Source organism: Cibotium barometz, chromosome 46 (genome assembly GCF_041138505.1).
Source record: "Cibotium barometz isolate CiBa-2024 chromosome 46, ASM4113850v1, whole genome shotgun sequence".
Classification (NCBI taxonomy): domain Eukaryota; kingdom Viridiplantae; phylum Streptophyta; class Polypodiopsida; order Cyatheales; family Cibotiaceae; genus Cibotium; species Cibotium barometz.
In genome coordinates this window covers 37,043,289-37,064,327 of record NC_141091.1, presented here as the reverse complement: position 1 = coordinate 37,064,327, position 21,039 = coordinate 37,043,289, and the positions used below count along the sequence as shown (strand labels likewise).

Genomic DNA, 21,039 nt, shown 5'->3' with positions numbered 1-21,039 from the left:
ATGCTCTGATGTTAAAGTAGGTGCTAAAGATTGCTTTCCATTTACTGCTCTTGCAAGGCGGTGTGTGCTTACAAGACCTCGCTTACTCCTCTGCTCCTGTTGCTTGTGACTCTCCACTATTGTCTTGTGCTATTACTCTGCTAGCTTCTAGACCAATCAACACTGCAGTGAATGCCATCGCACCAAGACTCTGGATTCTCCTCAAACTTGGCTCCTGCTGACAGCAGTGGCTCTTGCAACATGGCGTTCATAAGTTTGCACCTAACCAGACTGCACTGCATAGACAGGGATTTGGGAAGCACCAGGCTAAAGAAGGCAATGGCTATGAGCTGCAACGACAATAAGCCCAGGGCATGGAATCAATAATAAGGTGCAAGGAGGCAATAAACTGGGTGGGTAGGGATAGAGGTTGAGCTCAAGGGAGGGGCAATGACCACAGATCTGAAGCGAGGCAAGAGGGAGCAGAGTTCGAGCAGTAGGCTAGAGGTGAATGAGGAGACGGTGAGGAAAGGAGCAAAGCAGAGGGTTGATGGAGAGAGAAGGAGAGGAGGCAAGCAGGTGAAGGAAGCGGAGGAGTCGGGGGCAGGGAGTCGGTGGTGCAATGGGTCAAACAGTGGGTAGAGGTTCGAGACGATATTGAATGACGGAGGCGAGTAGGAGGTGGGTGAGGGAGGCAAGCGGGGGTAGGCAAGTCAGAGGGAGGGTGAGGTGAGTAGGAGGGACAGGGGAAGGCGATCAGGGAGAGGCGAGTCGGACGGAGGGTGAGGGAGGCGAGTTGGAGGGTGAGGGGGAGGCGAGCAGGAGGGAGAGGGGAAGGTGAGCAGGGGGAGTGTGTGTGTGGGGCGGGGGGGTAGAGGGAGGCAGGTGGAAGGTGAGTAGGGGGGCGAGTCGGTTGGGGGGAGGGGGGAGTTGGATGGTGAGCAGGGGAGGCGAGGGGAAGGCGAGTCGGATGATGAGGGGGGGCGAGAGGGAGGTGAGGGGGAGGCAAGTTGGAGGGATGGTGAGGGAGGTGAGCATGGGAGGCAAGTAGGTGGTGGAGATGAGGCGAGTTGGAGGTGAGGGATAGGTGAGTAGAGGGAGGCGTGAGGGGGAGGGGTGGTTACTGAGATGCGTCGGTCTGCCAAAACACAGTGAAGAGGAAGTGCCACCAAGAAGAGCGTAGCACAGGGCTTGAAAAAGCCACCAAAACCCTAGAAACACTCTGGACAATGAGGGAAAACCTTGACATTGGTCTGAGCAAAACCCTAAGACAGGTCGAACCCTGATGACGAAACCCTACATACAGGACCCTTCATCACAAAACCCTAAAGTACTAGAGAAGGGGGAAAGGGGGAGATAGAACCCTGCCTTCCCCAATATGATCACCAGAAATCAGCACTACCTGTAGCTGACTTGAATGTCCAAATACAAGAGAAATTGAACAAACGACTGGATTGTATTGCTTGCCTTCAAGAGTAGGGAAAACCCCTTTTTTACGAAAAGCTTGTAGGCATTACAGTCCCCTCAAGTGGAATAACTCACACACACCTTGTGGTTTCACATGTTCCTACTGCGGGCAACCGACCCTTGTGCAAACACGAGGCATAAAGTTATGGACAAATGCCATGCTCCCTATGTAGGACATAGAGGAATATTGCCTACAACTTAAATTATTGAGTGGTATTTCTTTTGACCAAGCATGAGAAGAGACACAAAGGCTTATGTATGTGCATGTCTCACTTGTTAAAAGGTGAAATTTGGTTTGCTATGATCTTTTGCAGTTCCGAACTAACCATGGGAAATCATTGCCATAGATTTGACTCGTACATAATATGGCAATGATGCAATATGGACAATTGTGGACAGGCTTAGAAGACAAGCTCACTTCTTGCGTGTTAGAAAGACCTTAAAAGATGAGCACATAGTTAGAATTTTTATGTAACGGGTTTTTTAAAAAAATAATAAAGAAAGAGACTTCTATTAAGTATGAAAAAGGCATACAACAATCACAGCTATAAGCCGGAATAGAATAGAATCACCCCAATATGTAAGGTGATTTCAACCACCTGAGGAGCATCATGATGCCCTGAGAGACTTGCGGGACCAAAGGAAAAGAAAATGCCATGGTCCCACTCCCGCATAAATATAACGCGCTTTACCTGTGCGGAATGAGAGGACCCCTGAATAATAGGAGCCCAAGTAGCCATGAGAGTATGGATGATATCACCCCATATAGTACTAATGCACTGAGACCCAAAGATCTGGACACGCTCAATAGCCTCCGTGCATCTAGCTCTCCAGATCTGCCATGCTGTAATACTGGCAACAATCTTGCAGCTGGTGTCAATCCTTTGTTTGAGGGGTGTTTAATGAGAGTAAGGGACATCTTGCAACAAATCATGCTGGTCAATACCTCTACGAATGAAATAGCAGAGTCTATATCATTGCTATCGTAAAAAAGCTGCGTACCGGATTGGGAGAGCCAAGCAAGTGCCCCCAAGTCACATGCATGGCGCGGTTGGGCTATAGAACCCCAAATCTTCTGTGCAGTGCTGCATCCCCATAAACAATGATGTACAGTCTCAAAATCTGCCGCAGGTAGGTGCTACAGCGAAGACGGATCTCCACTGATTGGTGGGAAGACCACCATGTAAAAATAACCAAAAGAAATGAGAGATCTGACTCCTTCTGTATGAATGCCAAAGCCTATGCCAATATCTGCACTATATCGCTGGAGAGATATCATAACTCTCTTAATGAGGCCTGAGAGTAGGGATCCTATGCATCTGTTTAGTGAGGAGAAGCTTGGCATTCTTGACCGTGAAACTGAAAAAGGGAAGGCTTTTCAACGGATCAAAGGCGTCAATCCACTCCCACTCTCCTGGATTCCAAAGATATCTGATAGGACTGCCACCATATAGCCACAATCACCAAGAGCCATGAGTCACTATTTGAGGAGAAGGGTTAATGAACCAATGCTTCCCCAAATGACCAACAATCCTCACTGGATTAAGCCTAGTATCTGGGATGATCTTCTCCATGCTACATCTCCTCAATCTCCCTCTAGGCATTATAGAATAAACGCTGCAATCTAGTGCTTCCTGGCCCGGGAGAGCAATGACCTGCAATGGTATGCCTATACTCGAAAAGACTCCCAACCAACTCGGATGATTGTCTCCATGAAAGGTCCCAGAGAGCCACTCATGCGGAATAACTGCATCAATCTCATCAATACATATGCGAGAGCCCCTAAGATGCTGAATGGATACAACTCTCCAATCCTCTGGAAGACTCTTAAGGGTTTTCCAAGCAAGAACTATATATGCACCTCTCCCCCATCCTGACCGCTTCATGTAACGAGATGCACCAAGTGGCCGACTGGCCTCATCCTTGATGAACTCGTTCCACATAATAGCTTGTCGGTCAGACTTATTCAAAGACCTAGGAAGCCTTTGTCGCAAAAATGGTCTCATGCTTCTACATGCTCTGACAATGGCTGCAATAAGAGGGGAAGATGGTTCCCTAATATCAACCTCTGTGAACAAAAACCGTGTGCTGGGCAACCAATCTCTCCCAACACAGGGTGTACATCCAAAAATCTGAGACAAGAAAAAATCTTTGACCACAAGTTTGTAGAGGAACGCCCTGCATTGAACATCCGGATCAATAATATTCAGCCCCTTTTGTCTGGGCTGAATAACTGTGAGCCAAGCTACCCTGGCCGCACGAGTGTCTGTGGTGCCATCCAAACCTGACCAAAGAAAATTGTGGATCAATCTCTGCAATTGTCCAATGCATGCACTAGAGAAGCACCAACAAGCCGAGGCAAGCAATACCTGATTAGCCACCAAAGCTCTGGAGGCTAAATCTAATCTCTTGGAGCTCTAGTGAAGAAGCTTCTTGTGGATACTCATAAGTACCGGAGCAAACTGCTGTGTAGAAGAAATATCAACCCCAACCTGGCATCCCAAATATCTAGCAATGCATCCTCTACTGATCCAAGTAAAACCAAGCTTTGCACCCGAAGAAGCTCTCGGTGAGTCACTAATCCAAAACCCAAGAGATGTGTGCCAATTAATGAGTGTCCCTGCTGCCAAACAAAACTCTTCTACTGCTACCCGGAAGGAACATTGAGGCCTCCAAGAACATGGCTGTGTCATCAGCTAACTCAGAGTCAACCAGCTCCTCTTGACTACGAAGAGGCAACCTCAATCTAGAAATACCTGCAGTGGAGCAGAGGAAGATGCTCTTGGCCTTTGCAACTATGATATAAAATAATGGGGCTAAAGAGCAACCGTGCCGTATTGAGCGAGAAATCTAAAACCGCTCTCCTCTATCACCGCAAGCGAGGACACTACTGTGGGCATCACGATACATGCATGACACTCCCTTGATCCATCTTTGAGAGAAATCCATATGGCTAAGAGTACCCTTAAGGAAATCCCAATCCACTCTATCATAGGCCTTCTCAAAATCCAAGAGCAGAATGGCTAAGGACTGATTGCTCACTTTGGCCCATTCCATGCCTCCCAAAATGAGAAAATGGTATCAAAGATGCTCCTTCCGTGTAAGAATCCATTCTGAGTATCATGAATGACATCATGCAAAATTGGTTGCGATCTGATGCTCACTGCCTTAGCAAGAATGTTATATGCAATCCCAAGTAAGGTGATAGGTCTCCACTGGCCAATCAATGTCTTATCCCCACTCTTAGGGATAAGATGGATAAGCCCCTCAGTGAGAGAAGAAGGCATAGAACCTGTGTCCCACATCTCCTGGAGAGCCGATGTGATCTCAGCCCCAATCTTATCCCAAAAAGTAATGAAAAAAACAGGGGAGAGGCCATCCTCTCCTGGACACTTATCATGAGTTAAGGCATGAAGAGCATGACTAAACTCCTGTGTTTAAGCATCATGGGATGCCCAAATCAATTGTGGGAAACAAAGATCCCAAGAAAACGAGTCTCTTTTTTTTTTTTCCCCTTTTTCCGGAAAAGAGACTTCTATTAAGTATGAAACAATTTACAAAAAATGAATATTTCAGACCAAGCAAGGGGTAAGTAACCAATCAGGTGCCTTGTGCTGCTAGCAAGGCCCCATATGAGATCGAGTGAAAAAAATGCCATGATCCCATTCTCTCATAAATTGGTCACGTTTTCTTTCTATGGCCCTCGTTTGGGGAGCTCTCTTTGACAATATGGACACTAAGCTGAATTTTTCGTCAGCTAATCATGCTCAAATGAATGGGCAAAGTGAAGGTGCAATTTCAACCATATTTGATTTGCTTAAATGCTATGTGGCATATTAAAAGACTTCTTGGGTACCTGCCATTTGTGGAAATTGCATACAACACAATGCATGCTCCACAAGAAAGGCCCCATTTGAGATCATGCGTGGCAAAGTGGTATTGCCACCCATCCTTCGTAGAAAGAATGATATTTTTTCCGCTGATGAATATGTCAAGGACCTAGAAATTGCCTATGCGCAAGTGCGGACAGCTTTTGAGCACTCTCAAGAAAAGCACCAAGGTGCTACCGACAAGTATTGTAGGCAATTAGACATCAAAGAAAATGATTGGGTAGTGCTGAAATTTGAGAAAGCCAGAGGCTTGGGAAAGAGGGGGCTCTCTACTAGGTATTATGGACCATTCAAGGTCATTGAGAGTTTCAATGAAGTGGATTTCTGGTTGGCTTTTCTGAATCATTGGAGGATACACAATGTATATATTTTTTTTTGGAAAAGAGATTTCAAACCAAACAAGGTGAAAAGCTCATCCAGTCCGGTATCTTGTGTTGCCAACAAGGTCCCATATATGTGGGAGTGAAAAAGATACCAGAATCCCACTCTCTCATAAATTGGTTGTACTTTCTCTCCGCAGCCCTCGAACACCCTTGGATTCTTGTCAGCCAAATGATAGCACCAAAAGAAAGATAAGCATCCTACCCCATCCTTCCAAGGAGATGTGTTGTCGCAGTCCAAATCCTCTATGAGCAGCGGGAAAACACTTCTAATTGCTAGAAGGTCTCCCGATTTCATGAGGGACTGGAAAAGGGCTCTTTGGAAGTAGTAAACAAAACACCATATAAAGTATCCAGAGAAGAGCAACTGATTTCGAGCATGATAGATAGTCCACAATGCCCAAAATTTGGTCCAGTCAAGGAAGTCTATATAATCTAGTAGGGGAGGAGGAAGGCAACCAAAAAGCTAGAACATTCGATTGAAGCGCCTCCCTGGAAAACGAGCCCGAAGATGTGCAGACAAATCATCAAGAAAATAACGAGAGTGCAAACAGTACCACAGAAGGTGAGGCATTGTCTCTGTAGGATGAGAGCACCACCTACAAGAAGCAGTGGCAATGCACCTTCGTAGTAAAAGAGATCCAACCAGGAATACTCCAACCAGACAGCTCCACAGAAATAATCATTGCTTGAGGGGTAATCCACTCTTCCAAATTCTTTTCAATGCAGCTTTCCACCAAGCAAGAGATTTTGACATATGCCAAAGGCGATTTGCATGATCCTCAATCCATGGAGGTGGTAAGAGCAACCTATAAGCCTTAGCTGTAGACACTCCACACCCACTCACCCACTCATTGGGATCCCAGTGCAAGTACTCGATAGGGAAACTGCCATACAACCAAAGGCTCCAAGCATATGTGATTATCCGTGGGGCGGGATGAATATAAAAGAACTTCTCTACTCTACCAACAACCCTTCACAGGACACACCACCGGACCCTCGATGATATTGTGCTCATCACATCTCTCCAAATACCATCCATCCTGTGCAGAGAAAAACATTGGTTCATCATCCTTCCCCTTGGTAGGGAGGCCCATAACTAGAAGAGGTACACCTGTCCCAAAGAAAATTGCAAACCACGAGTGATGAAACCCTTCTAAGAAGGTCCTTCTAGTGGTTGGGTATGGCAGCATCAATCTGCACAATCCTCAAACTAGTGCCTCTCAAATGCTCTGTAAGCACCCCTCTGATCCTCTGTGAGGCTTTGAAGCCTCTTCCAATCTAGCACTGTGGGGCAGAGAGTCCCAGCCCCACTGAATGTACATAGCTGCCCCAAGAGGTCTACCATACTCGTCCAAGATCAAGTCACTCCACATAATGGGTTGTATGTTAGTCTCCTCAGCTGATCGTAGAGGTACGTGAACCAAGGACCTCCTCATGCAATCCCAAGGCCGAAGAAGGTATCTAACCAAGCGGGAGGGTGGGGGCCGTTGCTTTGTCTCTCCGAGAAGAGAAAATGTGGGTTGCATATCCACTCACCTCCCCTAGGTGGAGTACACCTTGTAACTTGTTGCTCTGCATGAGAAATTTTTTCCATGGCTCAGTGCCCGGAAGAAATCCTCTAACAGTCATCTTACAAAGCAACACCTTACACTACACCTCTGGGTCTATGATGTTCAATCCCCCCTCTTGCTTGGGTAGGAGAATGGTTTCCCAAGCAACTCTTGCCCTAGTTTCGGTTTTTTTTCTATATAATTTTGCATTGCTAAAGTTCCAAACAATAGGAACTTTTAACATTTTGAGAAACAAATTTTTTTTTTGAGAAACAAAAAAAATTAGGGGTTTCTGAAACGTTTCTTGCGTTTCGGGGTTTCTCACTCCAAAAACACGTTTTCATGTGACTATGCTCGCATGGCAAAACTATGCTATGTGCCTCCCTATACAAGCATGAAACCCCTTTGATCCAGTGGTTGGAAAACAACATACATGCCATTGTGCCTTCCAAAATGTCCCAATGCACTATATCATATGCTTTTTCAAAGTCTAGCAGGAGGATGGCAAGGGGTTGCTAGCTAGATTTAGCCCCATTCACAACTTCTCAAAATGAGATGTTATCAAATACTCCTTCCTTGGAGAAACCCATTTTGTGTGTCATGAATAACCCTTTGAAGAAATAGCTATAACCTCATACTCAATGCGCTAACATTTTATATTCAGTTATCTTCCGCTCCTCCCCAGGCTCGGAGCATTGGTGGGCTCGGTACTAGAGACGGGCCCCTCAGCAGCTTCAGTGGTGGCCAGAGCAGCGGGGCTACCTTCGGTCAGAGTGTTGGTGTCTGACATCTCCTCCCTTCCTAAGGTCATTCAGCTACCTAGGATAGGGGGGGGGGTGGATAGATCAGAGAGTGGAGTTCTCGGGGCTCCCGAACCAGTGCTTCATTTGCAGGCAGGTCGGTCATCTGGCCAAGGCCTGCCCTCGCAGGAGACCTCGACCCTCACCACAGCAGCAGGCTACTGATGGCCCGCCCACAGATTCGGCTCGGCAGGCTGCCTCAGGGACACCTGCTCAGGCCACAGAGACCTCGGAGTGGCAGCCTGGATAGGGGCGCCGCCGAGGGAGACAGCCACAGCAGCACGCACAGAGACCGCTGCAGCAGCAGCCACAGTCTCAGCCTCACTGGGTTCCCGTGAGGAACAGCTTTGCTCCCCTTCAGGAGGAGACCCCTGCAGCGACTGAGGACCAGGAGATGCCAGCTCCTCCTTCTTCACCCCCCCCACCCCCGTCCCCTCCCACCGCCTCGTCTCCACCTTCGCCTCCTCCCGCCTCCGCTCCGGTTTCGGCAGCGGCTCCCTCTCCACCTCCCTCGCCTCCCCCTCCTCCCCCTCCGCCCGCCTCACCTTCCCGGGAGACCCTGGCAGTTCCCTGGCGCTCACCTGCAGTCCGGAGACCGCTGAGCACTGACCTCGCTCGAGCATCACAGAGGAGACCTATGCCGATTAGGGCCTCACGGATTTCATCTATCCGCAGTCGGCTGAGTCGCCTTGGCATTAGACAGCGCTCGGAGGCCTTTGATTATACCTTTACACGGCTTTTTGGAGCAGAGGGCCCCCATGAGCCAGCACCCATTCGAGTTCACGTAGTGATACCTCCGGCCCGCGGGGAGGAGGCACTAGACTCAGCGGTTGCCCTCTCGTTCCCTCTATGTGGACCTTGTGATCGGGAGTGGACTCTAGAGCTCGCTCTCAGCACTTTGAAGACTCAAGCAGTTGAGTTTTCTCACCACATGAGCGATCTGGAGGTGACTGATGTGATAGGCCGACTTTGGGAGTTGGCTCATTTTTTCTTGGATCCCGGGAGTGTGGATACCTCAGGGATTCGGCATTTGGTCGTGCGCATAGTGGCAAACTTGGCGCGGGACCCTGGATATGTGAGTATACACGAGGTTTCTCTGTCAGAGCAGGAGGCAGTCGCCATGGGCCACAGCCACTGGCGCCTGATCCGGGATTCTTGCAGCACACCGGGTGGGCAGATTCGCAGCCGTTCAGATGGGGACTACTCTCCATCCAAGCCGCTTGCGAAGGCCCGCCGTACGGCTGAGACAGCATCCACCTCAGCAGGGCATCCATGAGGATCATCTCATGGAATGTACAGGGCCTTGGCGGAGCACACTTTATACGCTATCGAGGTTGCTTGAGGCAGGAGCTTCAGAGATGCCTGGTTGGTGGCAGCATTGACATTTTGATGATGCAGGAGCACCACTTGGGTGAGAGCAGGATCCGGAGATATGGTTCGGTGATGCCTGGTAGATGGGACACTTTTTGGTCTGCAGGGTTTGGTCCTTTGGGTGGACAGGGAGGAGTATGCATGGTTATTGCAGATGTATGGCGGCAGGCCATTGTGGATCGAGGGATCATTGTGCCTGGTAGAGCACAGTATGTCATTCTGAGGATGCATGATGAGCTATTGGGTGTGCTCAACATCTATGCGCCCAATCATGCTAGTGCCAGAGCAGAGTTTTGGACTCAGGTTACTGATGCATTGCCAGAGGCCGCACATTGGTGTGTTGGGGGAGACTTCAACATGCTTGAGGACCCGGCAGATAAGGTGGGAGGCAGTCATGTTACAGTGCACGGCACGGAGCTTGCAGCTTGGGACCGGTTTTGCATGTCACTGAGGATCACTGATGCATGGCAGCATGGGGCTTTCTCCCGGTCTCAGGACAGTCTTAGTTTCTCTCGGTCGGATCGCCGACAGGGAGGGACTAATCTATCTCGGATTGATCGCTTTTATGTGGGCGATTGGTTAGGGGAGCGAGGGGGCTCCGTCGGCATTCTTGCTGGCACCTCATTTTCAGATCATGCGCCAGTTATATTGACATTGGAGGAGGGGACACGGGAGCCTAGCTTGCAGTTGAGGATCCCAGAGAGGGTACTTACAGATCCCAGTCTCGCTGAGGACATTGAGAGGATCTGGCATGATAGTCAGTGCTCTGACCAGGATGCAGCGGACCAGTGTGCCCAGGGACTCATTGATCTTAGCTCTTTTCTACACGCTGCAGCTTTGACACGACTGGGAGAGATTCGCGAGCGGGAGCAACGGCTGAGACGCAGCCTTGCTTCGCTACAGCGCCTTCAGGAGCAGCAGCCTGCATGTGAGTGGGTGGCGTCCCAGCTGAGCCAGGCACGCCAGGAGGTTAGAGAGGTAGAGGAGCAGAGACATGAGTTTTACTATCGTCGTCAGGCCTCTCAGTGGACGCAGCTTGGTGATAGAGTGACTGGGGAGTTTTTTGAGATCACTGGACCCCGTCATGCGCGAGCAGGAGTTCGCCAGCTTGGTAGACCGGATGGATCGATAGCTACTGAGCTCGGGGAGATCAGAGCCATTGCCACTGCTTTTTATAGTGACTTGCTTTCAGCGGAGCCAGCCACTGAGGATCGAGATGTGTGCAGACAGACTGTGTGGGCCCATGTGCAGAGGAGGGTCACAGACCATATGCGCACAGTTCTAGGTGCGCCTCTGTCAGAGACTGAGCTTGCCGAGGCCTTGAGGGTCCTGCCGCGACATAGTTGCCCAGGGGAGGACGGACTGACGCCGGCCTTTTTTATGCGCTATTGGGACCTTTTGGGGCCAGGCCTCCGCAGGGGCTTTCAGCATGTTTTAGACACTGGGGTGATGCCGCAGAGCTTTTCAGAGGGCTTGATCTATCTTATCCCCAAGGTAGAGGGAGTATCGGATGACATTCGGCATTGGAGGCCTATTACGATCCTCAATACTGTCTACAAGGTCTTAGCAAAGGCCTTGAGTTTGAGGATCCAGCCCTTCCTGGGGGAGTTGATTCATGCTACTCAGACAGGATTTGTCAAGGAGCGCAGTATCCTTGACAACATCTTTACTTTCTGGGAGGCGACGGCCCGAGCTAGGTTTCTTGGCGAGGACTTGGTCGTGATGCTTCTCGATTTTGAGAAGGCATACGATAGAGTTGATTGGGGATTCTTAGAGGGCACTATGCTACGCCTGGGCTTTGAGCCAGGATGGATCAGAGGGGTGGCAGCTTTGTATTCCACAGCTCGCAGCCAGGTGCTGATTGCAGGAGGTCGGGGGCCGAGTTCTGAGCTGACCAGATCAGTCCGTCAGGGGTGTCCTCTCGCCCCTTTCCTTTTTCTCTTCTTTGCGGAGGCTATGAGTATGTATTTGACGGCAGAGGAGGTTGGTTTGAGAGGACTTCAGCTCCCAGTCCGGGGGGAGGATTTGCTTGATGCTGAGTTTGCAGACGACACGGGCTTATTTTTGCATGGCCAAGAGGCCAATCTTATTCGGGCAGAGCAGTCGCTCCAGGTTTTTAGTGCAGCTTCGGGAGCATTGATCAATTGGCGCAAGACAGTGGCCTTTTGGATCAGTAGTGCTCCCACTCCGGCATGGAGCCCGGACCCCGGTTTTAGATGGATTCCTCCAGGCACAGCAGTGCGGTATTTGGGATGCCAGATTGGCCTTGATTTGTCACCTGAGCAGTAGATTGCCCCGCTTCTTCTGAGCATTCGGAAGAAGCTATTGTATTGGAGTACAGCTAGACTATCCTTGGCTGGGAGGATGGTGGTGGCAAATCAGGTGCTGTTAGCGACGATGTGGTACATTACGTCTTGCTGGATTTTCTCGAGCTCTTGCATCAGCCAGGTACAGAGGCTGATCAGGAACTTTCTGTGGTCTGGGCGGGACGGTCAGCCAGCTCGAGCAAAGGTTGCATGGGCAGTTATTACACTTCCGCTGGCTCAGGGCGGTTTGGGCATTATAGATCCAGTCGATCAGAGTAGAGCCTTATTGGGGAAGCTTATTGTTCGGGGGTTGCTTCCAGGCGCTGAGCCTTGGAAAGAGCTCCTCTTGCAGCGACTGCAGGCCCGGGCGCCTCCTGCAGGGGGTACTTGGGCACCAGAGATTCGCTGGATCTTCATAGAGATGAGGAGGACAGGCCTCAGTAGAGGATGGGAGGACAGATTTGCTTTGAGTATCCTGAGAGCTTGGGAGCTGCTGAGACCGGGGCTCTCTCAGCGGCCTCCTTCTTGTGTTGAGGAGCGGGCCAGGCAGCCGCTCATCTGGAGCCCAGCGGTTCGTACAGAGCATGGTCATATGCTGGGTTCTCGGCCTCGTCTAGCCTGGGGACCTTTAGCGGCAGGCCCAGCTCGTAGTTTTGGAGACTGGCAGGCTTTCTGCAGTCTACCAGAGGAGACCCAGGTGGAGAGGCTGAGTCACTTCAGAGGGGGGTTGATTATGAGGGATGATATTAAGGAGGCACTTACAGAGGAGTGGTTCACACCTCTCAAGCCAGTGGCCCCACGGTGGATGGGAGCCTTTACACAGTTGGAGATCCTGATTGCTGTTAGAGCTAGCACTGAGGATGGCAGATGCCTCTATTATGAGATACAGGATGAGGGCAGACTCCAGAGAGTGGAGGTGGAGTCGCCTTTGGTTGCAGAGTGCACTTTTCAGAGGATTCGGGTAGTGGCTGCCGCTTCTCGGAAGTGGCATATTGACCCCGACCCTGCTGACGTGCTCCCGGATTGGCGCATATGGGCATATGCAGCGCGCCCCTTGGCCCGGCTACAGTGGGACCCCGGGGAGTACGAGTGGCATGATCCTTACGCATGCCTTGAGGCCACATAGATCACCTTTTTCCAGTATACTGTTCGGCTGGGACGGCATATTTTGACGGCGAGGAGGACGGTTTCTCCAGCGGCAGCGGGGCATTGGCGATTGCAGGGACTATCACAGGAGTTCCTGGAGGATTTCTGGGCTCGGCTCTGGGCTAGTCGACAGGCCCGCAGGATCTCGGCTTTTCAGTGGCTGGTCGCCCACAGGGGCTCAGCGGTTGGCACTTGGCTTGTTTACAGCGGTCTTCCGGCGGCCTGCATCCGATGCGGCCACCCTATGGAGACACAGAGACATTGCCTTTGGGACTGCCCTCAGGCACAACAGATTTGGCTGCGGATGCTGCGTATTCTGGCCCCCCTCTCTCCAGAGGGTATGTTTACGTGGGGTGCCGCTGCTTGGTCGACTTCATCAGGGCCTGCTATGGGCTATGAGATGGAGCAGGGCAGTCAGGCCATCAGATTTATTAGGGGCCAGCCTCGCCTGGTTCCGGCACCGGATTTCTCGTCCGCCAGCTGGACACAGGAGAGGGATTTACGATGGGAGCTCCTCAGCAGCCTCACCATCTGGTTCACCTGGAGGGCCCGGTGCTTTACGGCCTTTGAGGGGAGATTAGAGCCACCAGCAGAGACTATTCGGGGGATTTGGCAGGAGTTGATCCACACCCTGCGAGGACAGTACGACCGCATCCGGGGAGACTCGGATGAGGCGATCTTACGGCGCCAGGCCTTTCACACCACTTGGCGCTGCGGCCCGTTCTACACCCTACACACGGGATCCCCCCGTTGGCACTACAGGCCACCTGTTTGGCTCTTCCCCCCCCCTATTGTATGATTTAGCCGCTCAGTTCTTTAGACTGATGCTTGTATTTTGCAGCACCTAGGGAGAGTCTCCCGGGCTGCCATGATGTATTCTCTGCTCTTCTCTCTGTTAGGAGTGGGAGAGATCTCTTTTGTAGCCCTACGGGCGTTTTTTACATAACTAATGAAAGGATCTTTTCTCGGAAAAAAAAAAAAACATTTTATATTCAGATGCAAGTAAAGTGATGGGTCTCCACTACTTGATGTTGGTGTTATCCCCACCTTTTGGGATAAGGTGGATAAGACCATTCGTGAGAAACAGGGGCATCATACCTATATGCCACATGGCCCCTGTAAAGCAACAATGATCTCATCCCCAATATGGTCCCAAAATTGTATAAAAAAGGATGGAGAGAGACCCCAAAGCATTTTCCTTTTGAAAGAGCTTGCAATGCATATCTTTGCTCATCTTTCCAGAAAAGGGCATCCAATGAGAGACATATCATCTACAATACGTTTGGGCATGCACTCCCAAACTTATTGTTGCGCAGTATCTCTTTGCAAAGAGGGGACTTGTGTAGAAGGAAAAACTCGATAAATATCTGATGCAATACTCCTCACCTTATTTGGCTTAGTTTGAAACAGGCCTTCGTAAAGGGTTGTGACACAGGTAGTTAGCTTATCTTCAAGAAAACAACAATTTCACGTGTAAAACCTTGAGAAAATCTCAAAATAAACAAAAGAGAGAGAGTACAGAGAGAAGACACCACACTAGGGGTCAAAATCGCCTTGGGCCAACACCCCCCCTCCCCCCCCCCCCCTCCTCCTAGTTATATTAGATAAAACTCCTTGGAGGAGTCTTGAGTACAAGTTCTTAGAGCTAGAGAGCTCTCTTGTCTTTTTACTGTCTGAACAATGAGAGAATAGCTGAATTTATAGTTCTTTTTTTTTAACTCCAATTGGCCTTTGCCCGAAGATCCTCCCATAGTTACGAGTTTTTCGAGGCAGAGGAGCAGAGACACGAGTTCTACTATCATCGCCAGGCCTCTCAGTGGACGCAGCTTGGTGATAGAGTGACTGGGGAGTTTTTTGAGATCACCGGACCCCGCCATGCTCGAGCAGGAGTATGCCAGCTCAGGAGAGGTAAGACGGATCGTTAGCCACTGAGCTCGGAGAGATTAGAGCTATTGCCACTGAGTTCTATAGAGACCTGCTTTCAGCGGAGCCAGCCATGGAGGCACGTGATGCTTGCAGACAGACTGTCTGGGCCCATGTGCAGAGGAGGATCACAGATCGTAGGCGCACAGTTTTGGGTGAGCCTCTTTCAGAGGATGAGCTTGGTGAGGCTTTGAGGGTCCTTCCGCGTCATAGTTGCCCTGGGGAGGACGGATTGATGCCTGCCTTTTTTATGCGCTATTGGGACCTTTTGGGGCCAGGCCTCCGCAGGGGCTTTCAGTATGTTTTGGACACTGGGGTGATGCCACAGAGTTTTCAAAGGGCTTGATCTTTCTTATCCCCAAGGGGGAGGGAGTGTCAGATGATATTCGGCATTGGAGGCCTTTTACGATCCTCAATACTGTCTACAAGGTCCTAGCAAAGGCCTTGAGTTTGAGGATCCAGCCCTTCCTTGGGGATTTGATTCATGCTACCCAGACAGGATTCGTCAAGGAGCGCAGTATCCTTGACAACATTTTCACCTTCTGGGAGGCGACGGCCCGAGCTAGATTTCTCGGTGAGGATTTGGTCGTTATGCTTCTCGATTTTGAGAAGGCATACGATATAGTCGATTGGGGTTTTCGAGAGGGCACTATGCTTCGCCTGGGTTTTGAGCCAGACTGGATTTGAGGAGTGGCGGCTGTATATTCCACAGCTTGTAGCCAGGTGTTGATGGCAGGAGGACGGGGACCGATGGATCTTCACAGAGATGAGGAGGACAGGCCTCAGTAGAGGATGGGAGGATAGATTTGCCTTGAGTATCCTGCGAGCTTGGGAGTTGCTGAGACCGGGGCTTTCTCAGAGACCTCCCATTTGTGATGAGGAGCGGGCCAGACAGCCGCTCATCTGGAGCCCCGCGGTACGCACAGAGCAGGGTCATATGCTGGGTTCTCGGCCTCGTCTAGCCTGGGGACCATTGGCGGCAGACCCAGCGCGCAGTTTTGGAGATTGGCAGGCCTTTTGCAGTCTCTCGGAGGAGATCCAGGCGTAGAGGCTGAGTCACTTCACAGGGGGGCTGATTATGAGGGATGACATTCAAGAGGCACTCACTGAGGAGTGGTTCACGCCTTTCGAGCCAGCGGCCCCACGGTGGATGGGAGCCTTTACTTAATTGGAGATCCTGATTGCTGTCAGAGCTTGCACTGAGGATGGTAGATGCCTCTACTATGAGATACAGGATGAGGGCAGACTTCAGAGAGTGGAGGCGGAGTCGCCTTTGGTTGCAGAGTGCATCTTTCAGAGGATACGGGTAGTGGCCGCCGCTTCTCGGAAGTGGCATATTGATCCAGACCCTGTAGATGTGGACTCTGATTGGCGCATATGGGCATATGCTGCGCGCCCCTTGGCCCGGCTCCAGTGGGACCCTGGCGAGTACGAGTGGCATGATCCTTATGCATCCCCCGAGGCCACAGAGATCACCTTTTTCCAGTACACTGTTCGTTTGGGGAGACATATTTTGACTGCGAGGAGGACGGTCTTTCTAGCTGCATCGGAGCACTGGCGGCTTCAGCGACTCTCACAGGAGTTCCTGGCGGATTTTTGGACCAGGCTCTGGGCTAGCAGACAGACACGCACGATATCGGCTTTCCAGTGGTGGCTGGTTGCCCACAGGGGCTCTGAAGTTGGCACCTGGCTTGTCTACAGTGGCCTTTCGCCGGCCCGCGTCCGATGCGGCCACCCATTAGAGACACAGAGACATTGCCTATGGGACTGTCCATAGGCGCAGCAGATTCGGCTGAGGATGCTGCGCATTTTGGCCCCCCTCTCTCCAGAGGGCATGTATACGTGGGGAGCCGTTGCTTGGTCGACTTCGTCAGGGCCAGCTCTGGGATATGAGACGGAGCAGGACAGCCAGGCCATCAGATTCATTGGGGGCCAGCCTCGCCTTGTTCCTTCACCGGATTTCTCGTCAGCCGGCTCGACACAGGAGAGGGATATACGATGGGAGCTCCTCAGCAGTCTCACCATATGGCTCACCTGGAGAGCCCGTTGTTTCAGGGCCTTTCAGGGGAGACTAAAGCCACCAGCAGAGACTGTTCGGGCTATCTGGCAGGAGTTGATTCACACCCTGCGAGGACAGTATGACCGTATTCGGGGCGACTCGGATCGAGCGATCTTGCGCGCCAGGCCTTCCACACCACTTGGCGCAGCGGCCCTTTCTATACTCTACACGTGGGTACCCCCCGCTGGTACTACAGGCCACCTGTTTGGATTTCCCCCCCTCCTATTGTATGATATAGCCTTTCAGCTATTTGTACTTTTATTTGTACTTTTCTGCACCTAGGGAGAGTCTCCCTAGCTGCCTTGATTGTATCTCTGTTGTGCCTTCTTATGAGCAGGAGAGGGGTTTTGTAGCCCAGTGGGCCTTTTTATAACTGGTGAAAGGATCTTTTCTCGGAAAAAAAAAAAAGTTACCAATTTTTCACAGTCCGTAGGCAGCCGCCCATAGGCACTTATTTATCCACCCGTAGGCGATGCCGCCGAGGGAGCACTAAGGGGGGTTTTGAACCCAGGACTTGTTGGTCCTAGGCAAACACCTTCACCACTTGACTGAATTTATAGTTCTTGCTCAAAAGCACTTGAGAAAAGCGCTTTAAAACTCATTTATGGTCCAAAAAACATCTTTTTAATAATAAAAGCTCTTCTCTTTTTAGTTTTTAAAAACTTTTAATCTTTTACTTTCCAAAAGCTAGTTACATCATTCCAAGCCTCTAAGGTGACCTTGCATTGCTTCCCTGCCATGTGTCATGGCCACATCACCATTGCATGTCATCAGTGCCACACCACTTAAAAAAAAAGAAATTTAACTTTTTTTTTTTTTGGGCTTAGCTCTTCTCTCTCTGCCTCTTCAGGCATGGTTCTTCATGCGGTCCTCCTCTTCTCTTATGCTTGGCCTTGGGGAGCATCTTGCCCTCACGGTTTTCACCCTCACATAGAGTGACCTGGGGTTTGACCACACTGGCAGTTCCTACTGTAGTCCAACTACCCATGTTAGTGTCTGACTAACGTAGACTGATATTATTCATTTCCATGTTCTTAGTTCTAATTTACTTCGCTGATAAACAGTGCCTGCATGAGATGGCTAGTTCCATGACTCTTGTACAAAAGATTTAGTGTTGATCAATCTCAAAGTTGCTCCTATTGTAGTGGAATACAAACCTTGAACATTCTCCTTTGTCAAAATACAAAGGCCGGTGACATCCCCTTGGCTTCTAATCAGTTTTTGTCAACCGAAAAAGCTTCCTTATATGCTTGTAAAACCTGTGGGAAGTTCTCATCAACCCACTTGGCATGCATAGCCGAATAATTCTTGAACTTGACAAGGTAATTTCTAGTAACCTTGCCATGTGATCCCTTTGTTTCCTTATGAAAGACAATATGCTCTGTCTGAAGAACTTCATCTAGCTCTTCAACTTCTGGTGGATTCTCGTTCAGTGGTTCCAAAGGTTCGGGGACCCAATATTTGGAAAGGTCCATAGTACCTATTGGACAACTGAGGATAAACCTTCTCTTTTCCCTTCCTCTTGCGAAGCCTTGCTTTCTCAAACTTCAACAATACCCAATCACATTTCTTGTACTCCACCACTCTTCTATGGTTATTTGCAACCTTTTTTTGCTTAGCCCTTGACTTCTCTATGGCTGTCCGCACCTGTGCAAAAGCCGTATTTAAATCTCTGCATAGATATCATTCTTAGTCCTTAGCAGTGGTGGTAGTACAACTTTGCCATAAACAACCTCAAACGGTACCTTTCTTATGGAACTATGCATTGTATTGTTATACGCAAACTCTACTAGTGGAAGATACTTCTCCCACTCCGTTTTCCGTTCTTCCACGTAGCACTTTAACAAATCCAATACGGTTGAATTTGCTATCTCACTCTGGCCATCCGTCTGCGGATGATACAAGGAAGAAATATTCAATTTTGTCCCCATATTATCAAACAATGCCCTCCAAAACAACTTGGTGGTTCTGGGATCTTGATCACCAATGCTAGACTTGCGCATTCCATGATGTTTGAACACCTGTGCCAGAAAAATCCTTGCCATATGGTCTTCCTTGATGGTCTTCCTTACTGGAATGAAATGAGCTTGCTTGTTGAACCTCTCTACAATGGTCCAAATACCTTCCTTACTGGAATGAAATTGCTTGTTGAACCTGTCTACAATGGTCCAAATACCATCCTTCCCAAACTTTGACTTCGGCAAGTCGAAAATGAAGTCCAATGCTATGTCTAAGGAAGGAGTGCAGATGGATCAAGCAAAGCTTGATGCCATGAAGCATTGGCCAAAATTGAAATCCGTACATGAGGTGCGCAGTTTCTTGGGGTTATACTTCTATTACAGGAGGTTCGTTAGAAACTTTGCCACTGTTTCCCTAGAGAGTTGGATTCCATGAGAGATCTCTATGTGCATGATGATGGGATTATGCGAAAGCTAGAGAATGGTCAGACACTTAATCACTATTCCTTGAAAGAGGGATATTTGATGATGTAGTGGTCACGTACCTAGAAGCTTCAATGTTGATGATCCAAGAATCATCATGGGTGCAACATTGGCTGTATCACTGCACACTTGTTCAATGGCAGGCAACAAACAACTGCAGCATGAGTGGATTTTCCCTTGGACATTGAGTGTCATTTCTTTGCATCTGTTTACTTTTTCTTGTGTTCTTTGGCTATGTCGCCATTCTTGCTACAGTAAAAGTATTTAACCTTTTTCTTTTGATTTATCCTTCTTCTTTGAGCCTAGTTGCACCATTGCGATGCTGCATCCGCATCTATTCATCCCAAAGAAATGGAGTTGAACTACTCAAATTATTGTTGGGTCATTCATTTATGACGGACCAGGCCCGACGTTATGGTGCTTGATAGGAGTGTTGACACCGTGCGCAGCACTGGATAGTCTATGGGAGGATGCACCCGCAGATGAGGAATATGAGGTTGCTGAAGAAGACGAAGTACCCACTGAAGAGGACGATGACCTCGAAGACATTGGGGTTGCGGAGGATACAGTCAGTAAGCATTTGGACAACCGGCACACAAATGATTACAACCCGGACTCACTGGTACTTGTCTCAAACGTGGCCCGGAACTTGTTGATTTCTGGACTAGTGCTTGCCAAATTAGGTGCGGATCTATTAAGCAAGCTCAGAATCTTGGGTGGGGGAGCAATGAAACCTCAACCCCTCCCCAAAAGGATCGCCAGAAATCAGCACTACTTGTAGCTGATTGGAATGCCCAACACAAGAGAAATTGAACAAATGAATTGACTTTCCGAATTAGTGCTGCCTCGGACTCTTCCTCCTCAAGCTCCGCAGACACAGGGACACATTCTTGAGAGAGCTTAGGCCCATCCACCCCGACCCCTCCTTTACAAGCCAACCATCACCAGCTTCTTCCACACCCAGGAGGAGGACACCCACACAATGGATCCTGTGGACCCACCTCGGGCTGCATGCAGACCCACCTTGCCAGAGAGGAGTTACTTCGGACAACTAGGCATGTGCACTCCAGTGTGCACAGTGCCCACGGCCCCCTATATGACAGCCACAATTGATTCATCAGATCCAACCATCACCAGCTTCTTCCACACCCAGGAGGAGGACACCCACACAGTGGATCCTGTGGACCCACCTCGGGCTGCTTCCAGACCCACCTTGCCAGAGAGGAGTTACTTCGGACAACTAGGCATGCGCACTCCAGTGTGCACAGTGCCCACGGCCCCCTATATGACAGCCACAATTTATTCATCAGATCCAGATCTAGGACATGCTCGACGGCCATTAAGCTACCTTTCCATGTGACGTAGCTTAGGGAGACCTCTCGGCCATACTCATTTGCCCCATGGTTGATATATTGGAGAGTGGTATACCATCTATTGGCAGCAGGTGATGCTCATCTCATGTTTCATGTTCCTTGTATTCCATGATGAGATTTGCATGGATATTTTTGCATCACTCCAGTGAGATAGTTTTGATTTGTTCTATTCTATTTTCTATTCCATGATGATTTATGCTATGGGCATTATTGTATCACTTTGATTGCATAGGCCCATTGGGTCTTTAGTAGATGCTTAATATATCTTTCTTTCTTTCTTTCTCTCCATGATCAAATATGCCATGGACATTATTGTATCACTTTGGTCTCATAGGCCCATTGGGTCTTTAG

The 21,039-nt window shown here is 49.6% G+C and overlaps 1 protein-coding gene across 17 annotated transcripts in view; it reads left to right on the top strand.

The window, feature by feature from the left end:
* LOC147612186 (uncharacterized) overlaps positions 1–21,039 on the top strand; it is a 170,778-nt gene that overhangs the window by 112,994 nt on the left and 36,745 nt on the right. The gene's annotated exons all lie outside the window — the stretch shown is intronic.